The 12,521-nt window shown below is 36.2% G+C and overlaps 1 long non-coding RNA gene across 3 annotated transcripts in view; it reads right to left on the bottom strand.

Moving 5' to 3' along the window:
* The window catches only part of LOC125692239 (uncharacterized), a 246,379-nt gene that overhangs the window by 55,895 nt on the left and 177,963 nt on the right, over positions 1–12,521 (bottom strand). For 2 of the 3 annotated variants that reach the window (XR_007376536.1, XR_007376537.1), the window contains exons 6-8: positions 7,355–7,476; positions 7,127–7,232; positions 794–910 (exon numbers count right to left, since the gene is read on the bottom strand). This is a non-coding gene — a long non-coding RNA (uncharacterized LOC125692239). The remainder of the gene's footprint in view (positions 1–793; positions 911–7,126; positions 7,233–7,354; positions 7,477–12,521) is intronic. The other variant, XR_007376538.1, reaches the window with a different exon arrangement.

Here is a 12,521-nt window from a genome sequence, read left to right as displayed (position 1 = left end):
CTGAAAACACCTTGAAAGCTTGATTCTCAGTTTTACTTTTCAGGAAATAAAATTTTGCCTCATAGCTTGGTTTAAAACCCACAGTAAATCAGCTAGGTAAATCTGTTAAGTTACTCAAAAGAACTGTTGTCTTTGAAACTGTGGTATAGCTCATAACCTACTTTGCAAATCTATCCTATAAACTAGCATAAGGACCCCTCATTACAGATAATCTTGCAGTTGCAAGCAAAGATGATACTGGCTTCCACAGTGTTTTACAAGCTTCACAGTACTATATACCATCTCACAAAGAAGAGTACATTTATAACACTTCATGAGAGAAAAGCCCTCCCCTTGCAGAAAACTGCTCAACACAAGCATTCTCTTTTTAACTGTTGATATTTTTAGAACAAATGTGGCATACATAATTATTTGAAAGTGTAAATATGCTCACAGTTGTTCCCCCATAAATGTTTATATACTTCAATTAAGCTTGACAGAAGTCTAAGGGGATCAAGAAGATATTTCATGGCTACAGGCCCTTCAACAGAGAAATAATATCCCTTCTTCGGGGTTCTCCTTTGTAAAAAACATGCACTCCAAAGTAGAAAATACATTTTTGGCTGGGTAACTGCCATAGGCACATGCCTCACTCAGGTGTGGAACACTGCTGGCTGTGCTGCACATGCAGCTGTGAGGGGCGTAAAGGGGAACATTAGAGAGACATTTGTCTGATTATCACGGGAAAACTGATCAGCATTTTGGCTGAGAAATTAGGTTTCCTGCAGAGAAAGTAGATCAAGAATGTTCATACCCGAAGTGAATTATGACTTCTCTGGTTTCTTTCTTTTATCCAACATGATGTGACTGTCATTTTGAGATGTTACTGCTCCACATCCAACAGATCAGGGGATAAACGGTGAGCTGGGACCTGCAGAGTACAAATGCAATAGTCAGGGAAAGACACAATCTGTGTGGCAAAGTTAACAAGACCTCACTAAAGCATTTCTCAGAGAGATCAGGAGTTTGGAAGAGCAATTCATCTCCCCTGAGCTGTTTGTGAGTGATTTCTCCACCTTGCTCCAAACAGCAGGGCTCACCTGCCTGCTGAGAATAGGACTCCTACCACTTCCAGGAGCAGCTACTCACAGACAGGAACGTCTAATCAAGGTAGGCCCCTGGCATCTTTTCTGCCATTTTTTTGGACCCACGTATCTCTGCAATAAAAATTCTTACTCTAGAAAAATGCAATCTGCATTCTATTTAAAGAGATGTCTGCTTATTACCACCCCTCGACTACACAACACAGAGAGGAAAGGGGCAGGGAGGGAAAAGGGATATTTTTCCCTCTCTCCTCCACAAATCTAGAAATAGAAATAAACTGTATTACTACACAAAGGCAAGAGCTCTACTTTCTGTGCCTACTGACTGCTGTTTTCCTGTTACAGCATATGGTTTTGTTTAGATTCTCTCTTTCCTAGCAGTGAACTAATAAACAAGAGGTAAGCCTCTGTGTTGACACCTAGGGAAAAAGAGGAAGGTACTTCTAACAAAAGGTAGACTCTTGTCTTGGTGCCAAGAAAAAGTGTTCATGCCCCATTAAACAGAAGGTGGATTCCTGTCTCTCTGGTTCTTTTGTTTGTCGCTTCAGATTGTTAAACAGAGCAAGGGCACTCCTGCTTCCAAGCACCTGCATTTAATTGCAGCTTATTGTGTTCCCCACAGGGAGGCAGGAACAGCTGTGAGGGAACACGGTACTGATGCAAGAGCAGAAAATACTCTTCCTGAGCAGGAAATGTGCTCTTTCTTCTACAAAAAGCACATTACTCTGAAGAGGAATCATTAGGAAAACAAGTGCTGCTTGGTTCTCCTCTGATATCTTTTGTGTAATGTTGTTCAAACAAGTTAATAAACCACACCTACAAAGATATTATGATTAGTGCTTCAGAAAGAGTCTATTTAAAACAACTTTTAAGGAAAATATTATTTTTGTGTGAGCAACCTACTTGTTTATTAATTGAAAGGTTTTCCACAAAGCCTTGGTATGTCATTAAGATTGAAATTCAAGTGAATATAATTCAATAAAATCAATGTATAAACTAAGGTTGTGAATAACTTCTAAAGAATAAAAAATAAGAAATTGTCCACATCCTGCACAGTGTTTAATCATTTAATTAGGGAAGTCTGTGTAATGAAGCTTGCTGAGAAAGCATTTTTCCCTTTGTGACAGCTGTATTCAGTACTTCCTTCATTCCTGTGCTCATTCTTGGCCTTCAAGAATCAATTGGTTTAATAACTTCCTGCATATGCTGGTTAATTTTTCCTTGTATTTATGCTGGGTTTTTCCCTCGTCCATTTTAGAAACTATCTAGTACAATGAAGAATGCTCAAACACTTGAACAATTTTGCCAAGCTCAAACCTACAGGATGGCCAACAGTTCTCACTTCACACACGTGAGACCTTTTATCAGTTGATAGAATAACAAGAAACCATTCTACTATGCCAAGGATGGCTGGTTTGAAAGCTCCTTCAACTCAAGAGCAGAGGGAAACCGGAAGTGTAGTGCTCTGCTTTAATGAAAAGCACAGTGATACCAGGAACTACACATACTTATCTCAAACTGAAAAGTCACCAGGAGAGCTCTTCCTCATTTGTTACATTTCTAGGGCTCCCTTGCCTACGTAGGTAACGTCCACCAAAATAAAATGGAAACAATAATCCTAACTTCAGGGAGCTACAGAGCCTCCCAGAATGGTCATAGCAGCTTTTTTTAGATTTCAGATGTTTTCCAGGTCCCAACACTTAAAAGAAAATTTTGCTTTTTGTTTATCTTCTTCTGCATCCAGAGGCAGCGAACAAACAAACAAAAAAAAAGTAATAGGTCATAGCATCACTTCTTATCCTAATACAATAAAAGGGAAAGAATAACTTTTTTTGTTTATCTATCATTCTGTATCATTCTAGTGCTTTTTCATATTAAAAAAGTGGCAATCTTTTTTTTTTCTTTCCCCTAAGTAATGAAGAAATAGAATATTTAACCTCCCACCTGTTTCCCCAAAATAAAAACAATAAAAGTGGAAATGTTTTCTTATGCTCTTTGAAGTACACTGGATTTAAACAAACTGTAATACTGAAGTTTGGTTAGTTGCAGGCACAGTATGCCTCCTGTTACCTGTCAACTTACTTATTTATTATAGACAACACTAAAATAGTCAATAAGAACGATCCAATTTGACAGTCTTAGGGGTGGAAGCCTTTGACAGAATAGGTGCACATAGAAACAGCATTCTTACCCTATCTTGTTTATTTGCATCAGCCTTAACACAGAGATACCTTTTCCTGTATTGAGGGCAGCCTAGCTTTCGCAATCCTTCTAATGTTTTATGTCGTATCTCAAAAGAAGGGGGAATTTTCAGATGGGAGAATTGGAATTTCCATTTAATTAGAATACACTACTGCCTGTGCAGTTTAAGTAGATGTGAATACAAACACTCTACACATTGTTCTCCAGCGGTAAATGCTGGGAATTGAGCTATCTCAGGGAATCCATCTCCTCTTTCCTCACTCCCTCGTCTCGGCTGTCTTCAGGAAGAGCTGAGACACAGGTGACTGCTGGCTTGTGTTCCCCTCCTTATATCCATCCAAGATCAGAAACAATAGGATGGTCCCAAACATAAGAGAATAACAGTACATCTTTCATTTGCCCACGAATGTGAAACAACAACAACTCAGGAAGGACTACTTCTTTGTCTCTCAAAGAGGCACGGTGCTAAGCCTGCTCAGCTCCCTGGGCTAACCATGTTGTGGTCCTGACTACACCAGGTCAGTCTGCTATCTGCCTTTTCATTCTCCTTTGCTCCTTGGCTGAAAGGGGTTGCTTCAGAGGTAAGAAATGCTAGCATGATCATCTGGTCCACCTTGTGAGATAGAATATATCTTCTTCAGTACTTAAACTACTAGAGCTTTATAAGTTTGTTCCTCTCCTAACAAGAACTTCCTAAAGATTTACTTGAGAGCAACTCATCAGTATTTCAGATGAACAGAAATGCTAGGTAATAGTGACCAGCACTTAAGGATAATTATAAAAGCTTGGAAAGTGGCAAGGTAACAAAAGTTAAAGGGCATTAGTCAGTACCAGCAGGATATCGGTTAATATGAAGAAGTCTGAATAGAGAATTACTATTTCCTTCATTTGCTTCACCTGATTTCACACTTAATTTCATACTTGACAGAGTTTTGGTGTTTCAGTTACCTACACTGATGGCAGGGCTTGCAGTATAACAGACAGGGTTGTTCTCAGTTGCTAAACAGAAGTTTATTTAATGTTTACTTCCTGCATGTGTCCAAAAGTACTTTCTTAGATATCCTCAAAAGCTGTACGTTGTGTATAAGAGGACAAGACAACGGTGCCTTCTGCTAGCCTCAGAAGCAACTAACACAATATACTCACACCTGCACTTCTTTCTTAAAGTTTCTGAAGCCTAATTCATTAACTTGCTTACAACAGCCTTGGCCTAGGTAATAACTTTTTAAATTAATAAATTAGAAATTGGAGGTATTCTTAAACCTAGACTGAAAGTAACTTGCCCTGAAACTTGACCAAGTATCAATACAGCTGGAATTTTGAAATAAGTCATGCACGTGCAACTAGTTTAGAGATTTCCCAGTAAAGAAATACAGCATCCTAATGAGAATCTATTTGCTACTAGGTCAACTTCTACCTTTTGCTCTGTTATATGGTAAATCTAATATGCATGTTTATCTGGCAACAAATACTGTTTGATACACCATAAGCTAAAAATTCATGCAAGTCATTTAAAAGTAACTCCTCTAGTACAGACTAGATTAAGTCCCCTTTGAAAAAAAAATGTAATACCTAGTGGGGGAAAAAAAAATAAATCTATGATTCTTCTAAATAGATATATAATAAACCCTTTGTTTGATTAGGTTTATATAATTATATAACGTGGTTATCTGAACATTTAATTAGCAATATGATATCATCATTTACTCTGTTACTATATCACATCATCGTCGTAAAAAGAAAGCTCTAGGAGGAAATGCACAATAGAGTTAACGGGATTTCAGGCAAGGATTTTTTATCTTAATTATCATAAGCAAGAATCCTTGCTATCTCTGAAGTAAACTGTTCTCAGAGTGCTGACGGGCATATGAGTTTTACTTAAACTACCATATAAATACCTTATTTTGTAATTACCTACATAATGAGAATTGGATGAGAGTTCTACCATCACATTTGTACTCATAACTGTAAAGTGACACTTTGCATCTCTTGTGCTTACTTTCTGTCACATTATTTTTCATATTGACAAGTCATGTCTTGTCAGATTCTATGAATATCATCTACACACTGGTTACACACATTGACAATTTTAAATAATTATTCAAAAGCCATGCATTCTGTTGTTAATCAGATCATCTCTTTTTTTCACAACTTCCTCCCAGTATCCACAGCTCAGAGTCTAAACACTTGAGACAACATGAGGCTAAGAAAATAGGCATTTGTTTGACTATCAAGCAAGAAAAGGGTTTCTGGTAACATTTGTTGGGGACAGCAGATCTATACCCTGAATTTTTTTTTAGTCACAATTCAATGAATTTGTTTATATGTCAGTAATATTAAAACACAACATTTAGAATTTATTCAAGATCGAATTGCTTGTACAGCAAATAGAGATGTTATTGCTTTCTGTAATAGCATAGCTAGATAACTGCTTTTGTTCTTTGTATGTCCACCAGTAGTGGAAGTTGCTGTAATGCAAACTTTTGGGTTCAAAGCAACCAAGATGGTTAATTTACCTTGCCTACCATTTTTATATAGTCATTCATCTTACACTAATTCTAGAAAAGTGGAATTACTGAACCATCAATACAGGAACAGGCTAGAAGCAGTACTTTTAATCATAGATTTCTAAATCACAGAAATTATCTTTTAAGCTACATGATACCATACCAAATGGTTTCCATAAGTGTTCCCAGTACATTCTGAAATACCAAAGGTGGTATACATTGACAGAATAACATTCCAGGGGTGGTTTTTGACAGATACGTTAGTACTCTTACTAAAAACATCATTCTAATAAAAAGTGTTTCATGCTATTAGTCCATATCTGCACGACACTGTCAGGCTTTAAAAAAATGTTTTTCTCATTTTCCTGTATATTACAGGTTTTCCAGTTAGTTACGTTTGGCTGCAAGTACTAATTCATATATTTCTATTTTATACCTAAGTGAAACCTGAAACCCTGGGTAAAATGAGCAAGTGTATGTATAACTACCAGGATCGTATCAGAATATCTCACAAGAAACACAAGAATTTTGGTTTACACAGAGAAATAGAAGCACCTGTGCTGTAGTGATAAAGAGGTTGAGTAACTTTAGAGATAGGACTCGGCAGTGCTTCTGAATCCTAAGCATTTCTAATTCATTATTCTGGCTCCTCTCTACAAAACTCCTGACAACCACAGTAAGTCTTGACAAAGCATGAGTGATAATCCTACGCTCACGGATCATTCTAGAGTCTAACACATGCAAAATATGTGAAATCTAATTAACAACTAAGATTAAAGAGATTTGTAGTGTCTTGTTTGCCAGCTAAGTACTATAAACTACTTTGCTTCTCATCCTCCCATCATCCTTCATCTTGTGTACTTCTTTTCTTGGCCATCATTATTCGAGCCCTGGATTCTGACACATTGCCACATATCAGAGAGTGATTTAACTTCTCTTTTTAGGACTATCTGTGACTTCAGGTATTCAGATGAGCTTCCGCATGCGGCATGTTTCACCTACTGACACTTCTTTGCCTTCAGATGTCTGCAGCAGCAGTACTCCATCTGACACGTGGAAACACTATATAGAAGCATGGATACCTTCACAATTTCAAAATTCAAAGCACCAAAAGGATGAGGAACTTACATTATCCACCATTCGGTGGATAAGTTAAAATACAGCACCTGGTCTGTTTGCATCGGCAGCTGTTTGGATGTTCTCTTACTTCAGCTAGTAAAAGAAACCAGACTTTCTGATTATGAAATAAATTTGTTTCAGTGAGAAGCATCAAATTTACTTGACACTTTTGGAAAATCTCAGCAGAAAATCCAACCATTAAAAAAAATAGCTTACCACACAGAGAAACTTGACAGTGGTGCATTCTCCACAGCCAGATACTGAGGAACACAAAGGAGTTTGAAGAATCCACAGTTTTTAATTCAAATGCAGACCAGTAATACTGGGAAAAAAAAAAAAAAAAAATTAATTAAAAATAAAATAAAATAAAATAAAAAAGTTTTTACTCATTCTTATTTGGTGACTCAGGGTACTCAGTCCAAAAGCTGGCTGACCCCTGCTTACCTTTCAATATGTGATCTGGAAGTTTTCTATAACTTTAAAGAAGCTTCATTTTTAATTTCTCGCCCCTTCTCCACCTCACCATTATTTTGTAGGAAGGGAAATCTTATTACGCAGACAGTGATCTGTAAAATTTGTAAATACAGTACCTCCACATTATTTAACACCAAGTCAAACAGTGGTGACTTAACAGACTAAAGCAAACCTATATTCATTTCTCTTAATCTTAGCACAACTCATTCAACTTAACCTTTTCTTATACATTTATACTTAATGATTGCACGTTCAAGAATTTATTACATAAGCTCCTATTCATCTTACAGAAGATAGTAAAATATTTTCAAAGCTAAAGTTTAAGGCGGATTTTTTAGTGTACAAATAGCTGTACTTGCAAACTCACACCCATGAAATATATCTGAAAGTCCTCAGAGGATGCCAAACCTGGGGCTAAATAAAAGGACAAAATGACAGGAAAACCTTAGCAGCTAGTCACAGATCTGGTGACCAGCAAATTAACAGAATGGTCCTTCCCGGCAGATTAGTATATCTAACAATATTTCACAGATATTTAACAATAATCTCTTCTTACAGGCATGCAGATTCATTCTTTATTGACTAAGAGGCTCAACTTCAGGTTATCTTTTCAGAAGCAAAAGATTAATACTTCAGATTTAATCCATAAAAACAAACTACAGAGCTGACAACGATTACCCACTATTTCCATTTATCCAGCTACTACGACAGGCATAATTAAGCTGAAATAATTGTTACCACATCAAATGCTTAAACGTATCAACTGGCATTTTCTCTTTTCTTCATTTTGGCTGCAGTCTTTTTGATTTCACTTTGTTTTTATTGCCTACCTCTTCCATTGATTGACTCTCCTATCTCCACCCAACTAATTCAGATTCTTCCACATTTCATAAGATTCAGCTACGATAGTTTAAGATGCTTATTTTATTCATCTTTTGTTTGTGCCTGCAAGGGCTTCTCTAAAAGCAGGGCCTCCTATTTTATTATGTTGGTCCATGACATCAGAGGTCGTTTTTGGTGGTATGGCAGTAGAGATTGAACCTTTCTATTAATGTTCCGTTACATTCTGTTGTTGTGTGACATAAGGCAGCAAAGGAGCAGTCTGACATGGAAATATACATGCAAGAAATTTGTAATCTTCCCTATGGAAAAAACTGCACCCACTGACGTTCATTGACACTCTTGATTTATGGAGACCAAACAGTGGATGTGAGCACAGTGAGGCAACAAGCACTGTGTTTCAGTAGTAGCAACAGCAGGCCGGTGCAAATTTTTGAGTGCAGCACACAGGCTCTTGTTCACTGCTGGTGAAGATGCACAGCTAAATATGGTGACTATGTTGAAAACTCATGTTTTGCAGCTGAGAATCTGTTGTATTAAACAGTGCTATTGTGCTCTTTGTATCTGTTGTTGTTTCCATAGAAATAACAAGCAGGCATTAAATCCTGAGTTACCTACCTATGCTGGTTTAACTTCATTGTGCAAAGACATGGGACTAAACTAGTCAGGAATTTATTGGACAAAACAAACTTCCTTCTTTAAAAATACTTTCATCAGCTTAGAAGAATTAATGGATTAATATTAGACCCAGATAAAATTAACTTTCAAATAGGACAGATATTGTTAAGCTGTATTTTTGCTACATTAGTTTCCTAACAAAGTCAGTTTATAATAAATCCCAAAGTCCCAGATATCAGAATTACATTTAAAGCAACATTAAAGTTGAGCATGTTTATTGCATACCACTTTCCCTCCATGTCAGCCCATACATTGGCTCTTCACATATCAGTTTAAATAAAGACACTGGGGGTTTTCCTAAGTCTGTGCAAAAAAAAAAAACAACAAATCTCTTTCTAAAATATGCAAATACGACCAAATTTAAGGAACATTTAAGAAGTTGTGCTATATCTGGTACGGAAAAACTACATCACTTGTAATGTACGGGGAAAAAGGGATGCTGAAAAAATCTCACATTATGGAAGATTAACAATTTTTTTTTTTGATATTACAGCAAAATAAAAACACCGATTTTTACTTAAAAACAGAACTAATCCATATGTAGTTTCCACATACGTATAATTAAGACACTAAATTTACACCAACTACTCACAAGAGTATTTAGTTCACATGAGTACTTGGTTGGTTACTCAATAGACTTCTTTTTTTTCAAAGTGTATTTATTATGTGAAAAAAATAAGACTGAAAATCTACTTTATCACATAACTTATTCTCACATTCCACATGTTTTCAGCACAACATCAGAACACCTATTTGTTTCACAAAATTCCTTTGTGCTTTATGGCTTCCATCTCTTTTTATACTTCAGTATATCAAATCTTAGTGATTGGTTACTTTGTTTTTAGTCCCACTGAGCCTGTTATCTGTAATTAAATATAAGCCTCTGTGATATTAGTAGTGTGCTGATGGATTGTTGCTTACGTACTGGGCAGCACTTAGAGAAATGGAGGTCCTTGAAAGCAAACAGCATCAGAGCATAAATCAGCTTGAATGAAGACAGGAGCAAATATAGATTTTGTGGTAAGAACGCTCAGGAGATTGTTCTTCGAAGTGCACAGATTGGAGATTACATCTGTATTGATCCATCGTCAGACATTTATTGATCACTGGCTAAATGACTGTGCAGATAAACATATGTATCTTTCCACTTCTGCCACCACATCTAGCTTTACTGACTATGCAAAACTAAGTACACAATCCTCTCAAACCTTGATTAAATGCTGCATGAAGGTTTATGTAACAAAATTGATCCAAAATAGAACACGAAAATTAACTTCCGATTGCTGTAAGAATAAAACAAAGTCCAACTAAAAATATTCCAATTCATTTTCAACCTTGTAAGTAAGCTTTTCTACAATTACCCCTGCAATTCTGAAATACCTTCACCCTATTTCTTGAAATGCCAGACATACAGAAAAAAAAAAAAAGAAAACAAAACCCACAAATCGAGGTACTTAAGATTTTCAAATTATAGAATATTGTTAGCAATCGTGGATATCATATAGATAGATATAGATTGCTTTTCTGACAAGCATGAGCTAGCAGCCAATTCCTAAAATGATTTTCAGTTAATCTTATCTATTCAAACTCATATCTCAAGTATGATAAAAAAGATCCTCTATTCTAAGCAGATGGGATACATAAATCCAACATTTCTAAGTTGCAGGTATCCATTGTAGTAATGCTTACTTTCTGAATAGTGTGCCATTTACAACACATGGTTTTGATGACATCCTTAAGTAGCTACGCTCAGTTCTTGCACTCAAGAATAACCACTATTTCAGCAAAATAATCCACAATAACCAGAACACAAGCTTATGTAAGCCACAACTAAATAGAAAAGGAATATGTCAATATGTCAAAAAATCACCAGTTAAATACAAAGATGAAACAAGCAATCACTGAACTGACAGCCTAATTTTAACGAGCTTACTGTGGACATCAATAAAGGGTTTCACACACTAATAACCAGAGAGGTTCATTTCAACCCAATCTTCACTAATCAGCACTCTCCCACATCCAGAATGCAAAATGGTACACAAATACTCAGCAGACCAACAGTTGCCCATGCCCCAGATAGAGATCTTTGGTTAATCTCCTCCCCAGCAGCAAAACATGGCGAGCAGAGAACAGAATCCTCTACAACTTTCAGATGCTGTCCCACCCCATCTTTTCAAAGCCAGCCAGGAGTAACACCCAAATTTAATCATTTCCTACTTCAGAAAAAAAAACACAAATCCACTAGAAATGCTTTCTACCTTGTTCACACTCTCTCCCTCACTCCCGATGAGTTTTTCTTTCTGTCATCCTCTGATATTTTTTCCCAGATAACTAAGGAAGTACTTCAAACCTGTAACGAATAGAAAATCCCCTATACTTCTCCAAGCCATCTGGCCTCCTGATCTTTCTCTCTCCAGCTGCTGCAGCTTGTAATTAGTCTCAGCTGAACGACTAGTTAATCTTCTCAGCAGAATCACACAAGGAATACACATTTCATTGCAGAGCATAGACTAGTATTTACTAACGAAGAACAGTTTATGATCTCCCTTACTTTTTCTACATAACCAATATGAAGACAACTGTCATGGAAACTTAAAGAGAGAAAGAAAATATACAAGACTTTGTGATAGAGTAGAAGCAAAGAAGATATCTGTGTTCAATATTAAGTTAAAATTCAAATGAGCAGCCACTAAGGCTTTTCCACTGGAAAAGTAAATTATTAGCTGTGAAAATAAAATAAAGACTTCTTTGCAAATAGCAAATGCTACTTTTGTAGAAGATGATGTCAGAAGCCAAAGGTCAGAATTTAACACTGGAAAGAAGATTTTAAAGTAGGAAGTTCTAGGTCAAGAGAAATTGTACTTGGCTGGAATTCAGAAAATATACCTAATATTTGAAGTTACCTTAATGTATAATACGCCACCAGAATGAAATTACCTGCATTAACTATATTATCACAAGCACTTTGAGAGAACTGCAGAAAATGAAATACTGAAAAATAATGATTATTTTGAAACAGAAAAGCCTATTGCTTATATTTTATTTTGTAAAAAAAGCAAACTAATGTGACTGTAAAAAACTATATTTTCATTTCATAGTTATAGCTCCAGTGAAATGTCTGCAACAAAATAAATTTTGTTCATTATCATTCATTATTTATGTTGTTATGCGAAACCAAAGTTGGTTTATAACTATTAATGCAAATTACTCTCACTGCATCCATATACCCATACTATTTGAAGCATGGACAATTCATAATGAATAATGTTAATTTTTTTCCTTTTACTTTTTTCCTTTAATTCACCATCACCTTGAGGCTATAGCATACAGAAATTTGAGTGATAAATGCAAAAGGAAAAGAAAAAAAGGGAGTCCTGAACGAGGGAACAGAAATTCAAGTGTCAGTCATTCCATAATGACTCCTAGGCTACACTCATCCAATTTCAACATAACAGAAGGTACCTTAATTACATGCATTTCTATTAGATGTGTTTTATTGGAAGAACAAGAATGATGTAGAGCTGTTGGGTCGGGCCCAGAGGAGGACCACAAAGATGATCAGAGGACTGGAGCACCTCTATTACAAAGACAGGCTGAGGGAACTGTGCTTGTTCAGTCT

This window comes from Lagopus muta, chromosome 4 (genome assembly GCF_023343835.1).
Source record: "Lagopus muta isolate bLagMut1 chromosome 4, bLagMut1 primary, whole genome shotgun sequence".
Lineage (NCBI taxonomy): Eukaryota > Metazoa > Chordata > Aves > Galliformes > Phasianidae > Lagopus > Lagopus muta.
The sequence above is the reverse complement of the archived record's forward strand: the minus strand, read 5'-3'. Positions and strand labels throughout refer to the sequence as shown.